This window comes from Neomonachus schauinslandi, chromosome 5 (genome assembly GCF_002201575.2).
Source record: "Neomonachus schauinslandi chromosome 5, ASM220157v2, whole genome shotgun sequence".
Taxonomy (NCBI): Eukaryota; Metazoa; Chordata; class Mammalia; order Carnivora; family Phocidae; genus Neomonachus; species Neomonachus schauinslandi.
Genome location: NC_058407.1, coordinates 96,612,510 through 96,626,329, shown reverse-complemented (window position 1 = coordinate 96,626,329; position 13,820 = coordinate 96,612,510).

Genomic DNA, 13,820 nt, shown 5'->3' with positions numbered 1-13,820 from the left:
TGAGACCTAGATCACTCATTTTCTTGGGATTCACATAGAAACAGTATTCCATTGGGGCAATGTCAAAGGCAAAGGTCAAAACATTAAAATACAATTCTACAAAGGTATTTCTGTGAGAGACTGGTGTATGTAATTCAGGTGATAACTGTATTAGCCCGCAATCACTAACAAGGTGCCAGACGGTGTTCTAAACGCTTTACAATATTAACTTACGCAGTCCTTACCACATCTCCCTGAGATAGATGCTTTGACTGTTCTCCTTGAACAAATGGGGAAACTGAGCCACAGAGAGGGTAAATGACTTGCCCAATTCAGCTGCAAATGGCAAAGCTGGATTTGCACCCCGTCGGTCTGGCTCTGGAGGCCTCTCAGGTAAAAACTTCACATAACACACACCCTTATAGAATTTCTCTGAACAAATTAAAAAAAAAAAAAAGGTTTTCTCAATCAGATCTCCTTCACGTCCTGCGGGCATTCAATCGGAGCCAACTCTCACACCACAAGCCACAATGCAAAGTGAGAGAGTGTTCTTTCCAGATGGCCGGTCAAAGGGAAAGATAGGCACTTTAGACATAAAATATGAGAGATCAAGTTCACATCCTGTTGGTGAAGAGATCTAGGCCGACCTCCTTCAACGCAGAAGGGGCACTCATGATTTTTACTTGTTTATTCCTTTTTGTCTTATTTTATTTCTCCCCCAAAGAACTTTAAATATTCTCAAGCTCTTTTATTGGGAAATGTTTGGGCCCAAGACTTTATCTATCTCACTGCCTGGTAGAGACAACCTGAACTTGAAGGATTGTGAGGGAAGCGGCTGCTGCAGACTTCTCCTTCCATAAAAGGCCACCGTCTGGGTTTGATGTTAAGAACCCTGTCGCTGGGGCTCATCAAGATGGCATGGCTACAAAACACAGAGCCCTCTGATCCAACTGAGTGGTTGGGTTATTAAAGGTTGACCATGAAAGTATTAGATCCAAATTCCTTTTTTAAGAATTAAGTCATGGGGCACCTGGGTGGCTCAGTCAATTAAGCGGCTGCCTTTGCCTCAGGTCATGATCCCAGGGTCCTGGGATCGAGCCCCGCATCGGGCTCCCTGCTCAGCGGGGAGTCTGCTTCTCCCTCTCCCTCTGTGCCTCCCCCCGTTCTTTTTCTCTCTCTCTCAAATAAAATTTTAATCTAAAAAAAGTGGTTTAAAAAGAGTTATAGTGAGCTGTATACATTTTTTTAAGATTTTATTTATTTATTCATGAGAGACACAGAGGCAGAGGGAGAAGCAGGCTCCCCACTAAGCAGGGAGCCTGACACGGGACTCAATCCCAGGACCCTGGGATCATGACCTGAGCGAAGGCAGACGCTTAACCATCTGAGCCACCCAGGCACCTGAGCTGCATCTTTAGAGTTAATACCCCTCTCTTCCAGTATGCCAGGGCCAGACCATGTAAATCCTTAATCATTGCTCCAGTGTATTTAGATAAAAACCAAATTTTATACATTTTTCAACAAAATAAAAAGGAGGAAAGCTTTTTAAAAGAAATGGTGCTGGGCGCCTGGGTGGCTCAGTTGTGAAGCGTCTGCCCTCAGCTCAGGTCCAGATAGAGCCCCGCATCGGGCTCCCTGCTCAGTGGGGAGCCTGCTTCTCCCTCTCCCTCTGCCTGCCACTCTGCCTACTTGTGCTCTCTCTCTATCTCTCTGTCCAATAAATAAATAAAATCTTTTAATAAATAAATAAAAGAAATGGCGCTAAGGTCCTAGGTGATGCAATTCACATTTGGGACTATACCAGCCTGTGTTAATTTGTTAGGGCTGCCGTCACAAAGCAGTGCAGGCTGGGGGGCTTTGAGAACAGAAAATTATTTTCTCACAGTTCTGGAGGCTAGAAGTCCAAGACCAAGGTGTCAGCAGGGTTGGTTTCTTCTGAGGCTTCTCTCCTCGGCTTGCCGATAGCTGTCCTCTCCCTGTGTCTTCACATAGTCTTCCCTCCTGTTTGTGTCCTAATCTCCTTTTTTTTTTTTTTCCTTTAATGAGAGAGAAAGAGCAGAGGGAGAGGGACAACCAGACTGCACGCTGAGCATGAGCCCAGTGCAGAGCTCCATCTCAGGAGATCATGACCTGAGCCGAACCCGAGAGTCAGACACTCAACCTACTGAGCCACCCAGGGGCCCCCTAATCTCCTCTTCTTATAAAGACACCAGTCAGGGCGCCTGGGTGGCTCAGTTGGTTAAGCGACTGCCTTCGGCTCAGGTCATGATCCTGGAGTCCTGGGATCAAGTCCCGCATCGGGCTCCCTGCTCGGCAGGGAGCCTGCTTCTCCCTCTGACCCTCCCCCCTCTCGTGTGCTCTCTGTCTCTCTCATTCTCTCTGTCTCAAATAAATAAATTTTAAAAATCTTAAAAAAAATAATAAAAAAATAAAATAAAATAATAAAGACACCAGTCAGATTGGATAAGGGCTCACCCTAATGACCTCACTTTAATTTAATTATCCCTTTAAAGACGATCTCCAAGCACAGTCACATTCTGAGGTACTGGGGTGCAGGACTTCCACATACGAATTTCGGAGGACACAACTGAGCCTCTAAGGCAGCCCATGCTTATTTTGCGAGTGCTGAGTTCACATGGGCTCCAAGCCACGCTAACAGAGCCCACTTTATATTGAGAAGAGCTCTGTCTAGAAGGGAGGCTGAAAGAAAAATCAACGAAGACAGCCTCTTGATTGCTGTCTTCAAAAGAAAGAACCAGATACAATAGTTGAGACAATTAGGTCTGAATCCAGCTGGCCTCCCATACTTTATTTTTGAGAATGCCCTTCCTATATCACATGGGGGACAGAGCCAGTGCCAAGGCCAATGACAGCATGGGTATAGGGAGGCCAGGAAGGAGGCTAAGGCAGCAGTCCATAAGAGAGATGGACATAACTGGCTTAGAGTAGTGGCAGTGGGAGATGTGGGGTTATGTCGTCCTAGGGTAATTAAGATTTTTTTTTTTTCAAAAGATGGAGTGGCTCACATCAACAGCTGTGATGTCTTTCTGCAACCTCCCCAACAGACTTCTGTACCTTTCCTAGGAACAGAACTGCATTTCTGTACTAGGGCAGAGATTCCATGGTATGAGGAGGAGAGGCCCTTTCCTCAATCCCAGGAGCCAGTAAACCCATTCCCTTTTGCCAGAAATTGGTTTAGGATGGACATGAGATCCATTTCGGACCAATGACACGTATAGGGAAGTCTTCCTTCCCAGGACAAAAAGCATCATTAGGAGAAAGTTTTTGGCTTTCCTTGTCCCTTCTTTCTTGTTTGGGGGATGTTTGTGTGAGAACATGATGACTGAGCTGTGGTAGCCATCTTGCTATCATGAGGAAAAGGCCATGGAGATAAAAAGCCAGTCCTCTGAGGATAGAGGTCCTGGAAGAAAAGAAAAGAACATGTTCATGAGACATTTCTTTTTGTGTAAATCAGAGTAAGTTATGTTTTCATTTTCTTTTCTAGTTTTAACTTTGTTTCCTTTCTTTGGGTAGGTAATTTATTAATAAGGCTCAAAATTCAGAAAATATCAAAGAGTAAACTGAAATGTCTCTTCGACTCCTGACCCTCAACCACCAAGGTGCCCTCCCTGGAAGCAACCAATGTTACTGTTTCTGATGCTTTTCCAGGGGTAATTTACAAATATATACACTTATAGTCTCTTCCTCCTTTTTTCCATAAATGGTAGCACATTCTCTGTATATCCTTCCCCTTGCCTTTTTCATTTATCAAAATAGCTTGGCCATAATTCCGTATCAGTATCAAAAAGCTCCCTCCTTAATTTTCATATCTGCTTATGCATAGTATCCCATTATATGGCTGCCCCATTTAACTAGATCTCTTTGAGGCTTTTTAATTCATTTCCAATCTTTACTATCAAAAACAATTCCAGGGGCGCCTGAGTGGCTCAGTTGGTTGAGTGTCCGACTCTTGGTTTCAGCTCAGGTCATGATCTCAGGGTCATGAGATAGAGCCCCTAGTCGGGCTCTGTGCTCAGCGGGGAGTCTGCTTGAGGGTCTCTCTCCCTCTCCCTCTGCCCCTCCTCTGCTAGCATGGGTGCATGCTCTCTCTCTCTCAAATAAATAAATAAATATTTTTTTTAAAGTTCCACAATAATAACGTATATTGTTTTGCACATGTGGGAGTACTCCTATCAAAAAATTGCTAGAAATAAAATTGGGGGTCAAAAGATAAGTATATTTTATTTTGATAAATATTACCAAATAGCCCTCTGTAAAGATTGAATATGAGCTATTTTTAACAGTGTCCATTTCCATATGCAAACACCAACTTTGGTGTGTTATCAAACATTTTGATCTTTGCCAATCTGAAAGGTGAAAAATGTTATCTCGGTGTAATTTTTATCTGCATTTCTTATTGTGACTGAACTTTTTCATTTTATTTTATTTTTTTAAAGATTTTATTTATTTGACAGGGAGAGACACAGCGAGAGAGGGAACACAAGCAGGGGGAGTGGGAGAGGGAGAAGCAGGCTCCCTGCGCGGGGAGCCCGATGCGGGGCTCGATCCCAGGACCCTGGGATCATGACCTGAGCCGAAGGCAGACGCTTAACGACTGAGCCACCCAGGCGCTCCTATATTTTAATATCTATTAGAGCTCCTTTTGATCTCCTTCTCCAGAATGTTCCTATGTTTTCTTACTTTTTTTTTTAAGATCTTTATCCATTCATTTGACAGAGGAGAGAGTGTGAGTACAAGCAGTGGGAGTGGCAGGCAGAGGGAGAGGGAGAAGCAGGCTCCCCGCTGAGCAGGGAGCCCAACGTGGGACTCGATCCCAGGACCCCGAGATCATGATCTTAGCCAAAGGCAGACGTCCAACTGACCGAACCACCCAGGCAGGCCCTGTTTTCTTAATTTATTTTTCAGAATGAATTTTAAGATCAGCTTCTTTAGTACCCCTTCCCCCCAAAAACTCCTATTGATGTTTGTATTGAGATTGCACCGGATTTATAGATTACTCAGAGAGAACTAACATCTTTCTCATGCTGGTCTTCCTTTCAAGAACATGGTGACTTTTTTTTTTTTAACGTTTTATTTATTTATTTGACAGAGAGAAAGAGAGCACAAGCAGAGGGAGCGGCAGGCAGAGGGAGAGAGAGAGAAGCAGGCTCCCCGCTGAGCAGGGATCCTGATGCAGGGCTCAATGCAGGACTCGATCCCAGGACCCCAGGATCATGACCTGAGCCAAGGGCAGACACTTAACCGTCTGAGCCACCCAGGCGCCCCAGAACATGGTGACTTTCTCTGTGTTGATTCCTTTTGTGTGCCTCAGTAGTGTTTTAATGTTTAATTTTTTAAAATATAGATCTTGAGTATTTATTGCTAAGTTCATTCCTAAGTGCTTTATCTTCATAAATGCTACAGAAATGGGATCTTTTCTGACTCAATTTTTTTAACCCGGCTACCTACTGAATTCTCTTATCAACTATAATAGCTTTTCAGTTGATTCACTTGGGTTATCACCTTTAAGTCCTGTGAAATTAATCTCTACTGTCTAATTTTTATACTTCTAATACATTTTAATCTCATCAAAATACATTGCCTAGTACCTTGAGAACAAGGTTAAATGGTCATGGCATTAATGAACATTACTGTCTTGATCCTGATTTTAAGGGGAATACTTTTAGTATTTCCCCATTCAGCAGGAGTTGTAATAGGTTTATTTTATTTTGCTAAGAAAATATCCATCACTTACTATTTCACTGAGGTTTTATTTTTTTGAAGATTTTATTTATTTATTTGTCAGAGAGAGAGAGCACAAGCAGGGGGTGCTGCAGGCAGTGGGAGAAGCAGGCTCCTCGCTGAGCAAGGAGCCCGATGCGGGACTTGATCCCAGGACCCTGAGATCATGACCTGAGCCACAGCCAGCCGTTTAACTGACTGAGCCACCCAGGCATCCCTCCACTGAGGTTTTAAACTTACAACGGATATTGAATCTTTACAAGAAGCAAACACATGTCATTTAAGCCTCTTCAGAGTTGATCACACTACTTTTCTCCTTAAATCTATCAGCCTGATGAATTACATAGGTCAGTTTCCTAATACTAAACTATCTTTACTTTTCTGGAAAAACCCACACTTGATCTTATTTTATTTTTCTTTTAATGTACCTCTGGAATCCTGTTTGCTAATATTTTCAGATTCTCATTAATGAACTGGGCCTATAATATTGGTCTGTTTTATGTTCCTCAAAGCTTTATAATTATATTTATATTTCTGACAGAACAGTTCATCTTAAAGGAATTATACCTTAGAGTTAACTTAGTTTAGTATCTAGAACTGCCAACCTTTCACCTCCCCCAACCCAGTGTAAACACATCCTCCATCCATGCTTCTGCTCAGCACAGAGTTATATAGTTCTGTGTTAGGAGATCATCTTCTAGGCATCTGTTCATTTTTATGTGCTTATCATGAAAAGATTTATTTGTTCCACGTCGTATACCTCTGAGATCCTCAAATTATGGACTGACAGTCAAAACACCTGTTTGATAAAGCTGCTTGTCCAGTCAAACAGGGCAATTCATGCAGAAGCCATTCCAGAGCAACAAGCCCTCAAAAGGCAATTATTTTTATACTCAAGACCCAAAGACTCCCTTTGGGATTAGTCCATTTGTAAAAAGCATTGTCCAACAGAACTTTCTATAATGATAAAAATTATTGGGGCGCCTGGATGGCTCAGTCGGTTAAGCGACTGCCTTCGGCTCAGGTCATGATCTCAGAGTCCTGGGATCAAGCCCCGCATCGGGCTCCTTGCTCGGTGGGAAGCCTGCTTCTCCCTCTCCCACTCCCCCTGCTTGTGTTCCCTCTCTCGCTGTGTCTCTCTGTGTCACATAAATAAATAAAATCTTTAAAAAAAAATTATTATCTGTGTTGTCCAATATGGGAGCAGCCAGCCACATGTAGCTAAGGAACTGAATTTATTTTAAAGATTTATTTATTTATTTATTTATTTTTGAGAGAGAGAGAGGGGTGGAGGGGCAGATCAAGAGGGAGAAAGAGTCTCAAGCTGACTCTGCACTCAGCTCAGAGCCCAACGTGGGGTTCCATCCCGGGACCCTGAGATCATGACCTGAGCAGAAACCAAGAGTTGGCCGCTCAACCGAATGAGCTACCCAGGCACCCCTGGAGAAACTGAATTTAAATTTAATTTAATTTTATATTTAAATAGCTACATATGGCTAGTGGCTACTGTACTGGACAACACAGCTCTAAGAGGTCTATGGAGAAACTGGATTCAATGAGCCTGTGGTTACCAATAGCTGGGAAGGTACAAAGAGCTCAGGCACTAAGGTATTCATGCATTCATCAAATCTCAAATATTTAACTACTGAGCACCTACTATGTGCTGCTAAACATTGTTCTAGGTATCAAAGATACAGAGCTAAACAGACGATAAGGGCACACTCTTGCTCTCATTAGATGAGGCAGATGATCAAAATAAATCGGGAACAGTAAGTATTATCCTGAAAACTGAAATAGGGCAAGTGAGAGTAACTATATAGCTACTTTAGACTGAATGGTCATGGAAATCTTTTTGAGGAGGGGACATCTGAACTGAACAACCAGAAGGAACCAGTCATAGGAAGACCAAAAGGAAGAATGTTCCAGACAGAAGGAACAGCTAATGTGAAAGTGCCTAGGACCTTAGGACATTAGAGGAGTTAGGAGAATACAAGTCTAGGCTAGAGTTGGGTGGGTGAGGGTGCGCCAGATGGAGTCAGATAGTCATATCACATAGGGCTTCATAAACCAAAATAAGGAGTTTCATTATATTCTAAATTCAGAGAAGCCATTGGAAAGTTTTGAGCAAGGGAGAAGTGCAATCTCTTTTCATGTTAAAAAGGATTAATCTGGCTGCTATTGGGAGAATAGACAATAGGGCATTATTATCTGTAATAATCCAGTGGATAATGAATAAAGAATGGAAGCAGAAAGACCAGGTAGAAGGCTCCTGCAATAGACAGATGGAGAGAGTACACCATTTGAAGATATCCCTTGGAGATAGAGTCAACAGGGTTTGTTGATTGAGTCTCAGATCATACTCTGTGGCCTTGGACTACACATTTGTTAAATGAGTAATCCAAGGCTCACTTTCAAAATTAGCATCCAGTAAATATTAAATGAGTATTTACTATGTACCGGACATCTGAAGATAAAACAAACAAACAAGACGGACCTACTACCTAACCTTCTGAAGCTTGAAAAATAATTAGAGTGAAGTAAGTACTATAAAGTAGAAGCACACCATATAGTCAGAGACCTAATCTAAGCTTGAGGATCAGGATATGCTTCCCTGAGGAAATTCAGGATGTGACCTGCAGAATAATTAAGGTTAGCTAAGTGAAGTGGGGAGGAGAGAATTCTCCCACTGGAAGGTAGGAATGGTGCATGCCTAGGCCCCGTGATAGGAAGAATAGTTTGGCTGGAGCTTGGGAACAGAGAACAGCTGGAGAAGTAGGTAGGAAGCAGATCACGCTGAATTATAAGCTATAATAATGATTTTGGACTTTAAAAGCAATAGGAAACCACTTAAGTTTCTTTTGTTCCCCACTATAGTTTTTATTCTTCTTTATTTCACATTTTCTTACATCATAAGATACATATGGTAAACTATGTAAAGTGTACTGATCTTAAGTGTACAGCCTGAAGAAGTGTTACATATGGGTAGACTCATGTTGCCATCCCAGAAGATACAGAACATTCTCAGCACCCCAGAAGACTTCACACCCCTCTCCCCCCCGCCCCGCCCCCCCCCCCGGGTTATCCTTACTGCTTGGGTCTCAGTTAACATTCTGGGAGATAGGTAATATATCTTGTGATACAGGATATCTCTAGAGTTATTCACTATTTAACTTATCACTTATGCCCGTCAATTAGTCTATAGAGATATTCACTATTTAACTTGTGACTTATCCCCATCAATTAGTCTATTAAGCTGCCTATTTAGTCATTTTATGTCTGACTTCTTTTAATCAATGTCATGTTTTTGAGATGTATCCTTGTTGCTGGTTGGTAGTTTGGTTTCTTTTTAAAATTTTGCCATGTATGGGGTGCCTGTGGCTTAGTTGGTTAGGTGTCCGACTCTTGATTTCGGCTCATGTCATGATCTCAGGGTCGTGAGATCAAGCCTGGCATCAGGCTCCGAGCTGTGGAGCCTGCTTGGGATTCTCTCTGCCCCTCCCTCCTGCTCACGTTCTCTCAATCTCTCTCTAAAAAATAAAAAAAAATTATTTTGCCATGTAGTATTCACTATATGAATACACTTAAATTTGTCCATTCTCTTGGTTCTTTCTAATTTAAGGGTTGTTTCAAGTTTTCAGCAATTCTGAATAAAGTTACTACAAATGTTCTTATACATGTCTTTTTACAGACATATGCACTCATTTCTCTTGAGTATATACTTAGAAGTAGAATTGCTAAATCATAAGACGGAAATATGTATAGTTTTAGTTAATACTGCTAAAACATTTCTAAAATGATGGAAGTAATTTACAATCCCACCTGCAATGCTTGAGACTTCCATTGTTTCACGTATTTACCTTAATTTGGGATTGTCAGTCACCTTAATATTAGCCACTTTAAAGGATTGTGGGGTTTCTTTTCTCAGTAAAGTATTTACTTTAGGACAATTTTAGAATTACAGAAAAGTTGCAAAGGTAGCACAAAAGTTTTGATATCCTTCACTCAGCCTCCCTTATTTTATTTTATTTTTTTATTTTATTTTTTTTTAAAGATTTTATTTATTTATTTGAGAGAGAGAGTGAGAGAGAGAGAGAGAGCACAGAGGGGGGAGCGGGAGAGGGAGAAGCAGACTCCCTGCTGAGCAGGGAGCCCAATGTGGGACTCGATCCCGGGAATCCAAGATCATGAGCTGAGCCGAAGGCAGTCGTTTAACCAAGTGAGCCACCCAGGCACCCTGGCCTGCCTTATTTTAATATCTTACATACTCATGATTCATTAGTTAAAAGTAAGAAATTAACATTGTTGAAATACTAAATAAGCTATAGACTTTATTCAGATTGCACCAGTTTTTCCCTAATGTCCTTTTACTGGCCCAGGATCCAAACCAAGATACTAAACGGTCATGAATGACCCTTTAGTCTTCTCTGATCTGTGACAATTTCTGTCCTTATTTTTTTTTCTTTCCTTATTTTTTCCTTGGTAGTTTTGAAGGGTGCTAATCAGTTACTTTATAGAATGTCCTTCAGTTTGGGTTTGCCTGATGTTTTCTCATGATTAGAAACTGCCAAACTGTCTTCCAAAGTGACTATAGAATACCTTTTTGTACTTCCCCTGCAATGAGAGTTCCTTCTGCTCCATCACATTTGGTGGTGGTGGTGTTGATGTTAAGCAATTCTGGGAGGAGAACAGTGGTACCTCATTGTGATTTTAATTTGCATTTCTCTAATGACAAATGTTGACCATCTTTTCATATGTTTATTTGCCATCCATATATCTTATTTGCCAAAGTGTCTTTTTAAATCTTTTGCCCATTTTTAAATTGGGTCATTTGTTTTCTTATTCAGTTTTAAAGATTCTTTATGTATTCTGGATACAAGTCCATTATCAGATATGCAATCTGCAAATATTTTCTCCTAGCCTGTGGTTTGTCTATTTATTCTCTTAACATATCTGTCACAGAGCAAAGTTTTTAAATTTTGATATGGTCCACTTTATCAACTTTTTTCTTTTATGGATTGCATTTTCTTTTAAGTAATCTCTACACCCAACGTGGGGCTCAAACCCACAACCTGAAGATCAAAAGTGGCATACTTCACTGACTGAGCCATCCAGGCACCCCATGGATTACATTTTTGATGTAGTATCTGAAATCTGATCACCAAACCCAAGGTTGACACAGATTTTCTCCTGTGTTTTTTGTTGTTGTTTTTAAGATTTTATTTATTCATTCATTTATTCATTTATTTATTTATTTATTTATTTATTTATTTATTTATTTATTTATTTATTTATTTATTTATTTGAAAGAGAGAGAGTGAATGCACACGAGCAGGGGGGAGGGGCAGAGGGAGAGCAGACTCCCTGCCAAGCAGGGAATACAATGCGGGGCTCAATCCCAGGACTCTGGGATCAAGACCGAAGCCAAAGGCAAGTGCCCAACTGACTGAGCCACCCAGGTGCCCCTCTCCTGTGTTTTCTTCTAGATATTTTGTCACTTCACTATTTCAATTTAAGCTTATGGGCCATTACTTTTTGTGTAAGTATGAGGTATGTGTTGAAGTTTGTTTTTTTGTGGTTGAAAAGACTGTTCTTTCTGCATTGGATTTTCTTTGCATCTTTGTCAAAACTCAGTTGATAATATTTGTGTGGGTTTATTTCTGGGCTCTCTATTGGCACCGTGGGCCTATGTGTCTACCCTTTTTCTAATACCACACCATCTTGATGACTGTAGTTTCCTAATAAGTCTTGAAATTCAATAGTGTAGTTTCTCCAACTAGTGTTCTTTTTTTTAGTTCCTTTCAGTTCCTTTTCTTTTCCGTCTAAATTTTAGAATCCACTTGCCATTTTCTATCAAAAAAATTTAAAAGGCCTGCTGTGATTTTGATTGAGGATACAGACTCTATAACTCAAACTGGGGAGAACTGACCTCCATACAATATTGAATTTTCCAACCCATGAACACAGTACATCTCTCCATTTATTTACATCTTTGTTGATTTCTTTTATTAGTGTTTCATAGTTTTCAGTATACAGATCCTTCCCATACTTTGTTATATGTATACTTAAATACTTAAGTGGGGGGTGAGGGGTGGGGGACTATTATAAATCATATTTTTTTAATTTCAAATTCCAATTGTCAATTGCTGTTATATGGAAATATGTTTAACTTTTGTATATTGGCCTTGTATCCTACAAACTTGCTAAACTTACTTATTAGTTCTAGGAATATTTTTGTAGATCCTTTGGGATCTTTACACAGATAATTATATCATTGTCAAACAAAGACAGTTTTATGTCTTCCTTCCCAATCTGGAAAACTTTTATTTTCTTGCCTTATTACATTGGCCAGGACTTCCAGTATACTGAATAGGTGTTCTGGTCATAGATTCCTTACAGCAAAATGATCATACCTGTCAGAGCATTCACATTTGGTGTAGCATTTATAGAACAGACACAGCAATAGTACCAACATGATACACCTAACATTTAGACAAGCCAGTACAGAATAGGGATAGAAGAAAAGAAACTAACATGTTCTAGAGAGCCATTACATACATTTTATATTTTTGTACTAATTTGACTACCCATTTTCCCCCTTAATCTACTGCTATTTGTACCTTACAGTAAGTTTGTACGTTACTATTTAGCATAGAAATCAGCTAAGGGTTAGCTAGATCCAGGTCTTCCTCAGGCCAATCATTTTCCATAGGTATTATATCCTGAGGAGGATTTAATTCAATCCCCCAATACATTTGCCCATCGATATCAGTATTACCACAAGACTTATTTGCATGAGGAAGGTGAATTTTACCAACATCAGTATATCACAGTATGATCATGGTACAATTCGCTTTCATTACAGAACAAATCAGTAAGAATGACAGAGGTGTTTGCTTTGCCTTCCCAACAGAAGCTACCTTTGCCCAAATACCAGATATTATTAAGAATGGGCCTTGTTACAATTGGCTATTGGGTTATTTCTGGGTTCCAGGTTAACTGGGGACAAAGCCAATGATCCCACCTCATCTCCCAGGCTTACTGAGACTGGTTTCCATTCCACAAGTGGTATTTAAAATAGTTTCTATCTCTACTACCTATACTACAAGATACAATTTATTTCTACCTATCTTGGGGTGGATAAGTGCTTCCAGGGAACTGCCATGAGTTTGCCATAAGATTCCATAATCTTCCATAAGATTCCCATTGGTGTGCCCCTTGAGCCTCAAAGCTAGGACTGAAGGCTATTACCCCATGGCCACTTTAACTTCCTTTAACCTGTGTTAAAATAGTCAAGAGACTCTCTTGGGCCAGGGTGCAAGTCTTTTCCCTGTGTTGGGTGCTAGCATTATCCAGCATTATTTGTTAAGTCAGCCTGATTCACTCTGCTAAAGCCTTGTTATCCTTCCAGGCTGACTCCCATCATTTGCCTTCCTCCTGAAGAGAACTCCCTCTAATCTGCCTAGTCTAGTTAATGAATCTTTTTCTCTGAATATCACTCTTTATTAAAAACAAATTCCATTTGTCCCAAGATATCTAGACTGGCTGAGTGCTCTCGTAAGTCCCTTTTCTGTCTTGTGGGCCAGTATTGTTTAATCCACCACTCATGCTGTTGCCATTGTATACTAATGGCCCAAGTGCAGTTAGGAAACAAGTTTTATACCCAAAAATGATGGGTCTCCTATACTGGAGTTAGATGAGAGGTAGCCACACCTAGATGTAATTTAGTCTGACTATGCCACAAGGCCTCCCACAGCCTTCCTTGTCTCAGGGTGTGGCCATTCTCTGAGGGAACTCGAACTCACTGCATGATGTCCACTACTTTAATCCCTTCAGGGCCCATTGTATTGCCCTGTTTTGCTTAATAGCTTTCTATCCACAAAAGCAAGGGTGATATGTATTTGTGTATGCGGCCATTATATATTGTCAATTATAACCAGGGACGTTTCTAAGAATTTGATCATCAGGATTTCATTACACAACCATCTATCAGTTGGGAGCTGTACACCACACGGTTTGAAGTCCCAACAATTCTCAGAAATTTCTTCCCAAGTGATATCCTTTGTAATACATATAGCCTGAAAAATAGGACTTAAGAGATA